We start from the raw sequence: 16,234 nt of genomic DNA, 5'->3' as shown, positions 1-16,234 counted from the left end.
CATCAGTTCTGTGTGTTACTCCATGATAACAACAACAGAGAAATCTGATTATCTCCAGGAACAACATGGTTGTTGACAAAATTGCAGAATCTCCACATGAGACGTGGACACACGTCTGAGGACAGAGTGAAGGAAATGATCTCTGAGAAACTGAAGATGGACCTCAGACAGATTCAGGTGAAGCGCTCCAACAGGGCTGGAAAACCCACCACCGGCCCAGGTGACAGGCCCAGGTGACAGGCCCAGGTGACAGGCCCAGGTGACAGGCCCAGGTGATAGGCCCAGGTGACAGGAGGCCCAGGTGACAGGCCCAGGTGATAGGCCCAGGTGACAGGCCCAGGTGACAGGCCCAGGTGACAGGCCCAGGTGATAGGCCCAGGTGACAGGCCCAGGTGACAGGCCCAGGTGATAGGCCCAGGTGATAGGCCCAGGTGACAGGCCCAGGTGATAGGCCCAGGTGATAGGCCCATGTGACAGGCCCATGTGATAGGCCCCAGGGACAGTCCCAGGTGACAGGCAGGTGCAGGCCGGTGATAGGCCCGGTGACAGGCCAGTGACAGGCCCCCAGGTGACAGGCCCAGGTGACAGGCCCAGGTGACAGGCCCAGGTGATAGGCCCAGGTGATAGGCCCAGGTGACAGGCCCATGTGATAGGCCCAGGATTGACAGGCCCAGGTGATTGGCCCAGGTGACAGTCCCAGGTGACAGGCCCAGGTGACAGGCCCAGGTGATAGCACGCCCAGGTGATAGGCGCCCATGTGACAGGCCCATGTGATAGGCATAGGTGACAGTCCCAGGTGACAGGCCCAGGTGACAGGGCCCAGGTGATAGGCCCAGGTGACAGGCCCAGGTGACAGGCCCAGGTGACAGGCCCAGGTGACAGGCCCAGGTGATAGGCCCAGGTGATAGGCCCAGGTGACAGGCCCAGGTGACAGGCCAACAGGTTGGATAGGCCCAGGTGATAGGCCCAGGTGACAGGCCCATGTGATAGGCCCAGGTGACAGTCCCAGGTGACAGGCCCAGGTGACAGAGCCCAGGTGATAGGCCAGGTGACAGGCCCAGATGACAGGCCCAGGTGACAGGCCCAGGTGACAGGCCAGGTGATAGGGCCCAGGTGATAGGCCCAGGTGACAGGCCCAGGTGACAGGCCCAGGTGACAGGCCCAGGTGACAGGCCCAGGTGATAGGCCCAGGTGACAGGCCCAGGTGATAGGCCCAGGTGATAGGCCCAGGTGATAGGCCCAGGTGACAGGCCCAGGTGATAGGCCCAGGTGACAGGCCCAGGTGATAGGCCCAGGTGACAGTCCCAGGTGACAGGCCCAGGTGACAGGCCCAGGTGACAGGCCCAGGTGATAGGCCCAGGTGACAGTCCCAGGTGACAGGCCCAGGTGATAGGCCCAGGTGACAGGCCCAGGTGACAGGCCCAGGTGACAGTCCCAGGTGATAGGCCCAGGTGATAGACACACACACACACACACACACACACACACACACACACACACACACACACACACACACACACACACACACACACACACACACACACACACACACACACACACACACCAACTGATTCATGGACTGCTGAATGTTATTTTCTCTTGCTTTGTTTGCTCTTTTCCTTGTTATGTCTAACTCTGATAAGCTGTCCAGAAAAGGGCTGAAAATAGTCCATATTAACATATGTAGCCTTAGAAATAAGGTTCATGAAATCAATAACTCGCTAACATCAGATAACATTCATACACTGCTCAAAAAATAAAGGGAACACTAAAATAACACATCCTAGATCTGAATGAATGAAATAATCTTATTAAATACTTTTTTCTTTACATAGTTTAATGTGCTGACAACAAAATCACACAAAAATAATCAATGGAAATCCAATTTATCAACCCATGAGGTCTGGATTTGGAGTCACACTCAAAATTAAAGTGGAAAACCACACTACAGGCGGATCCAACTTTGATGTAATGTCCTTAAAACAAGTCAAAATTAGGCTCAGTAGTGTGTGTGGCCTCCACGTGCCTGTATGACCTCCCTACAACGCCTGGGCATGCTCCTGATGAGGTGGCGGATGGTCTCCTGAGGGATCTCCTCCCAGACCTGGACTAAAGCATCCGCCAACTCCTGGACAGTCTGTGGTGCAACGTGGCGTTGGTGGATGGAGCGAGACATGATGTCCCAGATGTGCTCAATTGGATTCAGGTCTGGGGAACGGACGGGCCAGTCCATAGCATCAATGCCTTCCTCTTGCAGGAACTGCTGACACACTCCAGCCACATTAGACTAGCATTGTCATGCATTAGGAGGAACCCAGGGCCAACCGGACTAGCATATGGTCTCACAAGGGGTCTGAGGATCTCATCTCGGTACCTAATGGCAGTCAGGCTACCTCTGGCGAGCACATGGAGGGCTGTGCGGCCCCCCAAAGAAACCGCCAAACCGGTCATGCTGGAGGATGTTGCAGGCAGCAGAACGTTCTCCACGGCGTCTCCAGACTCTGTCACGTCTGTCACGTGCTCAGTGTGAACCTGCTTTCATCTGTGAAGAGTACAGGGCGCCAGTGGCGAATTTGCCAATCTTGGTTTTCTCTGGCAAATGCCAAACGTCCTGCACGGTGTTGGGCTGTAAGCACAACCCCCACCTGTGGACGTCGGGCCCTCATACCACCCTCATGGAGTCTGTTTCTGACCGTTTGAGCAGACACATGCACATTTGTGGCCTGCTGGAGGTCATTTTGCAGGGCTCTGGCAGTGCTCCTCCTGCTCCTCCTTGCACAAAGGCGGAGGTAGCGGTCCTGCTGCTGGGTTGTTGCCCTCCTACGGCCTCCTCCACGTCTCCTGATGTACTGGCCTGTCTCCTGGTAGCGCCTCCATGCTCTGGACACTACGCTGACAGACACAGCAAACCTTCTTGCCACAGCTCGCATTGATGTGCCATCCTGGATGAGCTGCACTACCTGAGCCACTTGTGTGGGTTGTAGACTCCGTCTCATGCTACCACTAGAGTGAAAGCACCGCCAGCATTCAAAAGTGACCAAAACATCAGCCAGGAAGCATAGGAACTGAGAAGTGGTCTGTGGTCACCACCTGCAGAACCACTCCTTTATTGGGGGTGTCTTGCTAATTGCCTATAATTTCCACCTGTTGTCTATTCCATTTGCACAATAGCATGTGAAATGTATTGTCAATCAGTGTTGCTTCCCTAAGTGGACAGTTTGATTTCACAGAAGTGTGATTGACTTGGAGTTACATTGTGTTGTTTAAGTGTTCCCTTTATTTTTTCGAGCAGTGTATATTAGCCATTTCTGAGACTCACTTAGATAATTCATTTGATGATACAGCAGTAGCAATACAAGGATATAACATCTATAGAAGAGACAGGAATGCTTATGGGGGAGGTGTTGCTGTATATATTCAGAGCCATATCCCTGTAATGCTTAGAGAAGATCTCATGTCAAGTGTTATTGAAGTGTTGTGGTTGCAGGTTCACTTGGCACATCTAAAGCCTTTTCCTTTGGGGTGTTGCTATAGGTCACCAAGCGCTAACAGTCTGTATCTAAATAATATGTATGAAATGCTTGATAGTGTATGTGATGTAAACAGAGCGGTTTACTTTCTACAGGAACAAGATCATCCACATGTATCGATCACATTTTTACTAATACTGTAGAACTTTGTTCTAACGCTGTATCCGTACCCATTGAATGCAGTGATCACAATATAGTGGCTTTATCCAGGAAAGCCACGTTTACTAAAGCTGGGCCTAAAATAGTGTTTAAGAGATCATACAAAAGATTTTGCTGTGAGTCTTATGTGGATGATGTTAAAAAATATTTGTTGGTCTGATGTGATTAATGAGGAGCATCCGGACGCTGCACTTGATGTATTTATGAAATTGCTTCTTCCAATTATTGATAAACACTCACCTGTTTAAGAAACTGATTGTTAGAACTGTTAAGGATTGATGAGGAATTGGAGAACTGTATGGTTGAAAGAGATTTGGCAAAAGGAGTGGCTGGCTGATTTACTGCAAATTGAGAAATTATATGACTAAACTCAACAAAAGAAGAATAAACTGTATTATGAAGCCAAGATTAATGATATAAAGAATGATGGTAAAAAACTTTGGAGTAATTTAAATGAAATTATGGGAAGAAAGACAAATTCAACTCCATCTTTCATCCAATCAGATGGCTTATTCATCACCAAACCATTTGATGTTGCCAATTATTTTAATGATTACTTCATTGGCAAAGTGGGCAAATTTAGGCAGGAAATGCAGACAAAAAAAATTATGAATAATGAAAGAAAAGCAGTGTAAGTTTGAATTTTGTAAAAGATAGTGTGGGAGAGGTGGATTTTTTTGTTTGTTATCGATCAATAAAGACAAACTTCCTGGCATTGACAACTTTAGATGGAAAGCTACTGAGGATGGTAGCTGACTCTATAGCCACTCCTATCTGTCATATCTTTAATCTGAGCCTAGAAGAAGGTGTTTGTCCTCAGGCCTGGAGGGAAGCCAAAGTCATTCCGCTACCCAAGAGTGGTAAAGCGGCCTTTACAGGTTCTAACAGCAGACCTACTGTGACAGCTTGCTGCCAGCTCTTAGCTTGCTGTTACACACACACACACACACACACACACACACACACACACACACACACACACACACACACACACAAAAACACACACACACACACACACAAACACACACACACAAAAGTAAAGTGAAGTTAAGTCTTTTGTCTGTAATGTATTTTTCGTTATGTGTCGGACCCCAGTAAGACTAGCTGTCGCCATTGGCGTCGGCTAATAGAGATCCTTATAAAATTGAAATATCTGATTGTTGTATTTGTCTTTGATAAGTTCTTACCAGGGGCTTAACTATGGCTATGCAAATAGTCCTAGAAAGGTGTTATTAATATGGAATATTCTACATTTTGGACACATAGATGTGCTTATGATGTTATAGACTGCTTTTAAAAAAAATGTATTGAACATTTAAAATAATCAAACATATAGATTGCTTATAATTAAAATTATTAAAAGCTCAAACCATAACAAAATGTTAATGAGTACATGGCATAAATCTACGTCTATGGTGTGAGGTTGTTAACTTTACATAGTCTGAGCTACAGTATAACTTTACATAGCCTGAGCTACAGTATAACTTTACATAGCCTGAGCTTCAGTATAACTTTACATAGCCTGAGCTACAGTATAACTTTACATAGTCTGAGCTACAGTATAACTTTACATAGCCTGAGCTACAGTATAACTTTACATAGCCTGAGCTACAGTATAACTTTACATAGCCTGAGCTACAGTATCCCTTTACATAGCCTGAGCTACAATATGCCTTTACATAGCCTGAGCTACAGTATAACTTTACATAGTCTGAGCTACAGTATAACTTTACATAGCCTGAGCTACAGTATAACTTTACATAGCCTGAGCTACAGTATAACTTTACATAGCCTGAGCTACAATATAACTTTACATAGTCTGAGCTACAGTATACCTTTACATAGCCTGAGCTACAGTATAACTTTACATAGCCTGAGCTACAGTATAACTTTACATAGTCTGAGCTACAGTATAACTTTACATAGTCTGAGCTACAGTATGACTTTACATAGCCTGAGCTACAATATAACTTTACATAGCCTGAGCTACAGTATAACTTTACATAGCCCGAGGTACAGTATAACTTTACATAGCCTGAGCTACAGTATAACTTTACATAGCCTGAGCTACAGTATACCTTTACATAGCCTGAGCTACAGTATGACTTTACATAGCCTGAGCTACAGTATACCTTTACATAGTCTGAGCTACAGTATGACTTTACATAACCTGAGCTACAGTATAACTTTACATAGCCTGAGCTACAGTATAACTTTACATAGTCTGAGCTACAGTATAACTTTACATAGCCTGAGCTACAGTATGACTTTACATAGCCTGAGCTACAGTATAACTTTACATAGCCTGAGCTACAGTATAACTTTACGTAGCCGAGGTACAGTATAACTTTACATAGCCTGAGCTACAGTATAACTTTACATAGCCTGAGCTACAGTATAAACTTTACATAGCCTGAGCTACAGTATGACTTTACATAGCCTGAGCTACAGTATACCTTTACATAGCCTGAGCTACAGTATGACTTTACATAGCCTGAGCTACAGTATAACTTTACATAGCCTGAGCTACAGTATAACTTTACATAGCCTGAGCTACAGTATGACTTTACATAGCCTGAGCTACAGTATACCTTTACATAGCCTGAGCTACAGTATAACTTTACATAGTCTGAGCTACAGTATAACTTTACATAGTCTGAGCTACAGTATGACTTTACATAGCCTGAGCTACAGTATAACTTTACATAGCCTGAGCTACAGTATAACTTTACATAGCCCGAGGTACAGTATAACTTTACATAGCCTGAGCTACAGTATAACTTTACATAGCCTGAGCTACAGTATGACTTTACATAGCCTGAGCTACAGTATACCTTTACATAGCCTGAGCTACAGTATGACTTTACATAGCCTGAGCTACAGTATACCTTTACATAGTCTGAGCTACAGTATAACTTTACATAGCCTGAGCTACAGTATAACTTTACATAGCCTGAGCTACAGTATAACTTTACATAGCCTGAGCTACAGTATAACTTTACATAGCCTGAGCTACAGTATAACTTTACATAGCCTGAGCTACAGTATAACTTTACATAGCCTGAGCTACAGTATAACTTTACATAGCCTGAGCTACAGTATAACTTTACATAGTCTGAGCTACAGTATAACTTTAAATAGCCTGAGCTACAATATAACTTTACATAGTCTGAGCTACAGTATAACTTTACATAGCCTGAGCTACAGTATAACTTTACATAGTCTGAGCTACAGTATACCTTTACATAGCCTGAGCTACAGTATACCTTTACATAGCCTGAGCTACAGTATAACTTTACATAGTCTGAGCTACAGTATACCTTTACATAGCCTGAGCTACAGTATACCTTTACATAGCCTGAGCTACAGTATACCTTTACATAGCCTGAGCTACAGTATGACTTTACATAGTCTGAGCTACAGTATACCTTTACATAGCCTGAGCTACAGTATAACTTTACATAGTCTGAGCTACAGTATAACTTTACATAGTCTGAGCTACAGTATAACTTTACATAGCCTGAGCTACAGTATAACTTTACATAGCCTGAGCTACAGTATAACTTTACATAGTCTGAGCTACAGTATAACTTTACATAGCCTGAGCTACAGTATAACTTTACATAGCCTGAGCTACAGTATAACTTTATGTAGCCTGAGCTACAGTATAACTTTACGTAGCCTGAGCTACAGTATAACTTTACGTAGCCTGAGCTACAGTATAACTTTACATAGTCTGAGCTACAGTATAACTTTACATAGTCTGAGCTACAGTATAACTTTACATAGCCTGAGCTACAGTATAACTTTACATAGTCTGAGCTACAGTATAACTTTACATAGCCTGAGCTACAGTATACCTTTACATAGCCTGAGCTACAGTATGACTTTACATAGCCTGAGCTACAGTATACCTTTACATAGCCTGAGCTACAGTATGACTTTACATAGCCTCAGCTACAGTATAACTTTACACAGCCTGAGCTACAGTATAACTTTACATAGCCTGAGCTACAGTATAACTTTACATAGCCTGAGCTACAGTATACCTTTACATAGCCTGAGCTACAGTATACCTTTACATAGCCTGAGCTACAGTATAACTTTACATAGTCTGAGCTACAGTATAACTTTGCATAGCCTGAGCTACAGTATACCTTTACATAGCCTGAGCTACAGTATGACTTTACATAGTCTGAGCTACAGTATACCTTTACATAGCCTGAGCTACAGTATAACTTTACATAGCCTGAGCTACAGTATAACTTTACATAGCCTGAGCTACAGTATAAACCTTATTTTTTTCTCAGCGGCCTGGAACTCTGAGTGGTCGTCTCTTCCCTCCAGTCTCAATTCCCACGTGTATTAATGTGTAGTAGTAGTGTTTTATTATTGAGTTGAACACGGCTGCTGTCTAGCTGGCGCGCCAGTCCTCACCACGTGCTCCTCACAGCGCAGAGCTGCCTAGTGCCTTGCTCTTCTCTGACAGGGAACCACAACCATTATGGTCTATGATAGGGAGAACCTCAACCATTATGGTCTATGACAGGGAGAACCACAACCATTATGGTCTATGACAGGGAGAACCACAACCATTATGGTCTATGACAGGGAGAACCTCAACCATTATGGTCTATGACAGGGAGAACCTCAACCATTATGTATGAGAACCATGGCTAGACAGGGAGAACCCAACCATTATGGTCTATGAATGGTCTATGATAGGGAGAACCTCAACCATTATGGTCTATGACAGGGAGAACCTCAACCATTATGGTCTATGACAGGGAGAACCTCAACCATTATGGTCTATGATAGGGAGAACCACAACCATTATGGTCTATGATAGGGAGAACCACAACCATTATGGTCTATGACAGTTAAGGGAAAATATAGATGTCACGCTGTGAAAAATGAGTTTGGGTCGTTGAAAAGCGCTCGCTATATAAAGTACCGCGTATTACTATTAGAACGATATATAGATAGTTCTGCTTTGAACAACACTTCGCTATAGAGGAGATGGGTTCCTGACCATTTTGGCTGCGTCAAGTACAATTACGGAAGATCTAGGTTATGTAATGAACGACGGTCTACTATATAGCATCTCCTGGTCTCTGGCATCCCAACTGTAGACATAGCCCTAGTCTAGTATCCTAACTGCAGACATAGCACTAGTCTAGTATCCTAACTGTAGACATAGAACTAGTCTAGCATCCTAACTGCAGACATAGCACTAGTCTAGTATCCTAACTGCAGACATAGAACTAGTCTAGTATCCTAACTGCAGACATAGCACTAGTCTAGTATCCTAACTGCAGACATAGCACTAGTCTAGTATCCTAACTGCAGACATAGAACTAGTCTAGTATCCTAACTGCAGACATAGCACTAGTCTAGTATCCTAACTGCAGACATAGCACTAGTCTAGTATCCTAACTGCAGACATAGCCCCGGGAGTTATCTACACGATACAATTAGGTCATAATTGAACCCATTTGCCTGGATGTCATTCTCTGACCCCCCCCCAGACCCATCGGTCTGTCTGTCTGGCTTAATCTGTATCCAGGCTTCTATCCTTTGTGTTTAATCTCAGCTCTCAAAACTGCTTCTCTGGGTCCTCTACCACTGCTGAAGTAATGTAGCCTGTGCAAGCTAACTGACACCTTCGTGTCAATGTTTGGGTAATGTCTGACTTGTTGCTTTGGGGTTTGGGTAAAATGTACATATGTTGAGTCTGTGAAAAATAGAATCTCCTGATCATCATCATTTGTATTGTATTCTATTATTCTGTATTGTATTGTATTATTCTGTATTGTATTCTATTATTCTGTATTGTATTGTTCTGTATTGTATTCTATTATTCTGTATTGTATTCTATTATTCTGTATTGTATTGTTCTGTATTGTATTCTATTGTATTGTATTGTATTATTCTGTATTGTATTCTATTGTTCTGTATTGTATTCTATTATTCTGTATTGTATTCTATTATTCTGTATTGTATTCTATTGTATTGTATTGTATTATTCTGTATTGTATTGTTCTGTATTGTATTATATTATTCTGTATTGTATTCTATTATTCTGTATTGTATTCTATTATTCTGTATTGTATTATTTAGTATTGTATTATATTGTTCTGTATTGTATTCTATTATTCTGTATTGTATTCTATTATTCTGTATTGTATTCTATTATTCTGTATTGTATTATATTGTATTGTATTCTATTGTTCTGTATTGTATTCTATTATTCTGTATTGTATTCTATTATTCTGTATTGTATTCTATTGTTCTGTATTGTATTCAATTATTCTGTATGGTATTCTATTATTCTGTATTGTTTTCTACTATTCTGTATTGTATTCTATTGTTCTGTATTGTATTGTATTGTATTGTATTCTTCCCAATGAATACATTGAAATAAGATGGTTGATGAGCTGAGTGACACTTGAGTGACAGACAGACATATAGATATACTGACTAACAGAGAAGCAGACAGACAGACATACTGACTAACAGAGAAACAGACAGACAGACAGACAGACAGACAGACAGACAGACAGACAGACAGACAGACAGACAGACAGACAGACAGACAGACAGACAGACAGACAGACAGACAGACAGACAGACAGACAGACAGACAGACAGATGTATTCTGGTGTTCTGGTTTATGTTTATGTTAGCAGCTATTAATAGGAATATAAAAGCATTCACAGTACTGTATAGAGGAATCTGAGAACTGGGAGTAAGTCTCAATTTAGTGCACTACTTTAGACCAGGGCCCTGGTCAAAAGTAGTGCACTAAATAGGAAATACTGTAGGATGCCATTTGGGATGCATGATAGGTCCTTTTATCTCTGATTGAAATGAGATAATCCACTTACAAGCAAGTCGCTCAGCAATCCAATCACATCTGCTTTAGCAGGACATGCATATCATGCTTTGGTGCCGGTGCTGTGGGGGGGAATAGTTAGAGATGTGTATCCGGGTTCTAGATATGTAACCAGGTTCTAGATATGTAACCGGGTTCTAGATATGTAACCGGGTTCTAGATATGTAACCAGGCTCTAGATATGTAATCAGGTTCTAGATATGTAACCAGGTTCTAGATATGTAACCAGGTTCTAGACATGTAACCAGGTTCTAGATATGTAACCGGGTTCTAGATATGTAACCGGGTTCTAGATATGTAACCAGGTTCTAGATATGTAACCAGGTTCTAGATATGGGGCACATTTTAATACCTGTTGTATGAGATAGACATCTAATCGTCCTCCTGGATGATTCTGTATCATCCCTTATCAGATATGAATACCTGATATCTGTCAGGTCCCAAATGGCAACCTGTTACCTTTATAGTTCACCACTACCCAGACACCACTGTTCTCTTTAGGACGACGACACCACTGTTCTCTTCAGGATGACGACACCACTGTTCTCTTTAGGATGACGACACCACTGTTCTCTTTAGGATGACTGGTATCTGACACCACTGTTCTCTTTAGGATGACTGGTATCTGACACCACTGTTCTCCTCAGGATGACTGGTATCTGACACCACTGTTCTCTTTAGGATGACTGGTATCTGACACCACTGTTCTCTTTAGGATGACTGGTATCTGACACCACTGTTCTCTTTAGGATGACGACACCACTGTTCTCTTTAGGATGACTGGTATCTGACACCACTGTTCTCCTCAGGATGACTGGTATCTGACACCACTGTTCTCCTCAGGATGACTGGTATCTGACACCACTGTTCTCCTCAGGATGACTGGTATCTGACACCACTGTTCTCTTTAGGATGACTGGTATCTGACACCACTGTTCTCTTTAGGATGACTGGTATCTGACACCACTGTTCTCCTCAGGATGACTGGTATCTGACACCACTGTTCTCCTCAGGATGACTGGTATCTGACACCACTGTTCTCTTTAGGATGACTGGTATCTGACACCACTGTTCTCCTCAGGATGACTGGTATCTGACACCACTGTTGTTTGCCTTCTTCTATAAAAGAGAGAGAGAGACAGAGAGAGAGAGAGACAGAGAGAGAGAGACAGAGAGAGAAACAGAGAGAGAGACAGAGAGAGAGAGAGAGAGAGAGAGAGACAGAGAGAGAAACAGAGAGACAGAGAGAGAGAGAGAGAGAGAGAGAGAGAGAGAGAGACAGAGAGAGAGAGAGAGAGACAGAGAGAGACAGAGAGAGAAACAGAGAGAGACAGAGAGAGAGAGAGACAGAGAGAGAGAGAGAGAGAGAGAGACAGAGAGAGAGACAGAGAGAGAGAGAGACAGAGAGAGACAGAGAGAGAGACAGAGAGAGAGAGAGACAGAGAGAGAGAGAGAGAGAGAGAGAGAGAGAGAGAGAGAGAGAGAGAGAGAGAGAGAGACAGAGAGAGACAGAGAGAGACAGAGAGAGAGACAGCAGAGAGAGAGACAGAGAGAGAGAGAGACAGAGAGAGAGAGAGAGAAGAGAGAGGAGAGAGAGAGAGAGAGAGAGAGACAGAGAGAGAGAGACAGAGAGAGACAGAGAGAGACAGAGAGAGAGAGAGACAGAGAGAGAGAGAGAGAGACAGAGAGAGAGAGAGAGAGAGAGACAGAGAGAGAGAGATGTTCCTGACACTAGATGAGTCTAAGTTCCTGGTCAGCGACAATAGGGAGAAAGACTGGCCATTCGGAGCTGTTGTCCCGGACACAGATTAAGCATTGTCCTAGACTAAAAATCATAATCAATGAATCTCCATTGAAATTGCTTTTTAATCCAGGACTATACTCAATCCTGGTATAGCCTAGAATACTCATGTGTCCCTAGTTGAACCAAAGGATTGACCTTGATCTCATGAAGTAAAACACTTTGCTGTGAGTGAATCATTTTATCAGTGGTGTGTGTTTCCATTGATGCCAAGGGAAGCCATGCTTCCCAAAATCTTTTACAAATAGAAACATGAAGAAGAAGAAAGAAAAAAAAATCTACAATAATTTATCTTTCATCTCTCTTGAGTTTCATACATTTCCCTTCAATTCGCAAGAGGCTGAATGTATCTCACAGGAGAAAGCGTCAGAGCGAGGGAAACAGCGCCCCTCTGTCTCTCTATGTGTAGGACATCTATCTGATGCTGTCTGGTCAAAACGAGTATGACATTGTTTCTGCCCGTAGCGTTAGAAGGCAAGGGAAGCCGGCGAGAATCTGGCCTCCCTTCATAACAAGCATTTAGCTACACTCGCAATAACATCTGCTAACCATGTGTATGTGACCAATAACATTTGATTCGATAACATTTTTACTTTTTTTATTTTGCTAATCAGCGTCGAGCTCAACTGCGAATGGTCCTGGCACACCAAAAAAAAAAAAAATAATGTCAAGGGAATCCAGCTTGGATTTGGCATCAGTCCCACCAAATCTCATTGAGAGTATACGTCATGGACTGTAAAACTTGAATTGTTAAACTTGGACTTGTGGTTTTACTTAATTCTCTGTACTGGCCAATGAATATAACTGTGATTCTGATCCAACCATTAATTCATACATTGTTGCGCCCCCATGGCCTGAGAGGATGGAAGTTCAATATGTAGGTAGATGTCGAAGGCTAATGTTAACCTCTACGGGATTGGTGTCGGTTGAGCTAACGTAGGCTAATGCGATTAGCATAATGTTGTAAGTAACACAAACATTTCCCAGGACATAGACATATCTGATATGGGCAGAAAGCTTAAATTGTTATTAATCTAACTGCACTGTCCAATTTAAACTAGCTATTACAGTGAAATAATACCATGCTATTATTTGAGAAGAGAGCACAGTTATGAACTTGAAAATGTATCAATAAAGCAATTAGGCACATTTGGGCAGAATTAATACACCATTTTGCAACAGAAATGCAATGGTTCAATGGATTAGTCTAAAACTTTGCACATACACTGCTGCCATCTAGTGGCCAAAATCTAAATTGTGCCTAAACTGGAATAATACATTATGGCCTTTCTCTTGTATTTCAAAGATGATGGAACAAAAAGATATACAAAATATTCATGTTTTTTTTCTTTGTATTATCTTAGGCCAGATCTATTGTGTTATATATCTATTGTGTTCTCCTACATTAATTTCACATGTCCACAAACTTCAACGTGTTTCCTTTCAAATGGCATCAAGAGTATGCAGATCCTTGCTTCAGGTCCTGAGCTACAGGCAGTTAGATTTGGGTACGTGATTTTAAGCAAAGATTTGGAAAAAAGGGTCCGATCCTTAGCAAACGTTGCCCATGAATGGAAGTTAGGCTAGCGAAGTAGGACAACACAAAATACAAGCGTGTACTGTATGACAGAGTGATGGACCGTGTACTGTATAACAGAGTGATAGACTGTATGACAGAGTGATGGACCGTGTACTGTATAACAGAGTGATAGACCGTGTACTGTATAACAGAGTGATAGACAGTGTACTGTATAACAGAGTGATAGACCGTGTACTGTATAACAGAGTGATAGACCGTGTACTGCATAACAGAGTGATAGACTGTGTACTGTATAACAGAGTGATAGACCGTGTACTGTATAACAGAGTGATAGACCGTGTACTGTATAACAGAGTGATAGACCGTGTACTGTATAACAGAGTGATAGACCGTGTACTGTATAACAGAGTGATAGACCGTGTACTGTATAACAGAGTGATAGACCGTGTACTGTATAACAGAGTGATAGACCGTGTACTGTATAACAGAGTGATAGACCGTGTACTGTATAACAGAGTGATAGACCGTGTACTCCATAACAGAGTGATAGACCGTGTACTGTATAACAGAGTGATAATAACAGAATTCACTGGACAGAGGTTGCTATCTGGTTTTGTGATAAAAACTAATTTGTGGTTGAGTTTATTCATACTCCGCTACTGTAGATTAGAGGGTTTTGTGTGTAATGTTCACTTTGCAGGGATTAGATCTCCACCAAATCAAATCAAATAAAACTTTGTCACATGCGTCGAATACAATAAGTGTAGACTTCACCGTGAAACGCTTACTTACAAGCCCTTAACCAACAGTGTAGATCAAGAAGAGTTAAAAAAATATTTACCAAATAAACTAAAGTTAAAAATTATAAAAAGTAACACAATAACATAACAGTAACGAGGCTATATACAGGGTATTACGGTACAGAGTCAATGTGGAGGCTATATACAGGGTATTACGGTACAGAGTCAATGTGGAGGCTATATACAGGGTATTACGGTACAGAGTCAATGTGGAGACTATATACAGGGGGTACCGGTACAGAGTCAATGTGGAGGCTATATACAGGGGCTACCGGTACAGAGTCAATGTGGAGGCTATATACAGGGGGTACCGGTACAGAGTCAATGTGGAGACTATATACAGGGTGTACCGGTACAGAGTCAATGTGGAGGCTATATACAGGGGGTACCGGTACAGAGTCAATGTGGAGGCTATATACAGGGGGTACCGGTACAGAGTCAATGTGGAGGCTATATACAGGGGGTACCGGTACAGAGTCAATGTGGAGACTATATACAGGGGGTACCGGTACAGAGTCAATGTGGAGACTATATACAGGGGCTACCGGTACAGAGTCAATGTGGAGGCTATATACAGGGGCTACCGGTACAGAGTCAATGTGGAGGCTATATACAGGGGGTACCGGTACAGAGTCAATGTGGAGGCTATATACAGGGGGTACCGGTACCAAGTCAATGTGGAGGCTATATACAGGGGGGTACCGGTACAGAGTCAATGTGGAGGCTATATACAGGGGGTACCGGTACAGAGTCAATGTGGAGGCTATATACAGGGGGTACCGGTACAGAGTCAATGTTGAGTTTATTCATACTCCGCTACTGTAGATTAGAGGGTTTTGGGGATACAGGTTAGTTGAGGTAATTTGTACTAAATCATCATAGGTTGTCATTGCTTCTTAGCTCCAGAGACACTGACTGATTATTGCTCCTGCTGTATTTTTTGTAATTTGTAATTTTACTGTATTTAAATAGTGTATTCATCATTCAACACCTTGCATACCTTCATCCATATTTAATTCAGTTTGATTACTCCTGTTTGTCTATCAGTTTAGCTCAGGCTGTGTTGAGCCCATCTGCTATGTGACATGAATTAGGCACACCGCCGTCACTCAGTATCTGTGCCGTGTCTGTGTCCAGGGGGGGAACTGATAAAAATATTCTGAATATGGAAACTTGCAACTCATCGAGAGGTTCGAGGCTGCGGTGTTTACATGTTGAATCACCAGGAAATGAATTTAAAAAAAAATGTTGGCTGATTAGATTGGGTGGTCAGAGGCTATAGATGGTCACCATCTATCTGTTTTCATGGGTCTGTTTTCATGGGTCTGTTTTCATGGGTCTGTTTTCATGGGTCTGTTTTCAAGGGTCTGTTTTCATGGGTCTGTTTTCATGGGTCTGTTTTCATGGGTCTGTTTTCACGGGTCTGTCTTCATGGTTCTGTTTTCATGGGTCTGTTTTCATGGGTCTGTTTTCATGGGTCTGTTTTCACGGGTCTGTTTTCAAGGGTCT

The 16,234-nt window shown here is 42.5% G+C and overlaps 1 protein-coding gene across 5 annotated transcripts in view; it reads left to right on the top strand.

The window, feature by feature from the left end:
• magixa (MAGI family member, X-linked a) overlaps positions 1-16,234 on the top strand; it is a 137,381-nt gene that overhangs the window by 10,051 nt on the left and 111,096 nt on the right. The gene's annotated exons all lie outside the window — the stretch shown is intronic.

The sequence above is a fragment of the Salmo salar genome, chromosome ssa15 (assembly GCF_905237065.1).
Source record: "Salmo salar chromosome ssa15, Ssal_v3.1, whole genome shotgun sequence".
Taxonomy (NCBI): domain Eukaryota; kingdom Metazoa; phylum Chordata; class Actinopteri; order Salmoniformes; family Salmonidae; genus Salmo; species Salmo salar.
This window is presented reverse-complemented; position numbering and strand designations above follow the sequence as displayed.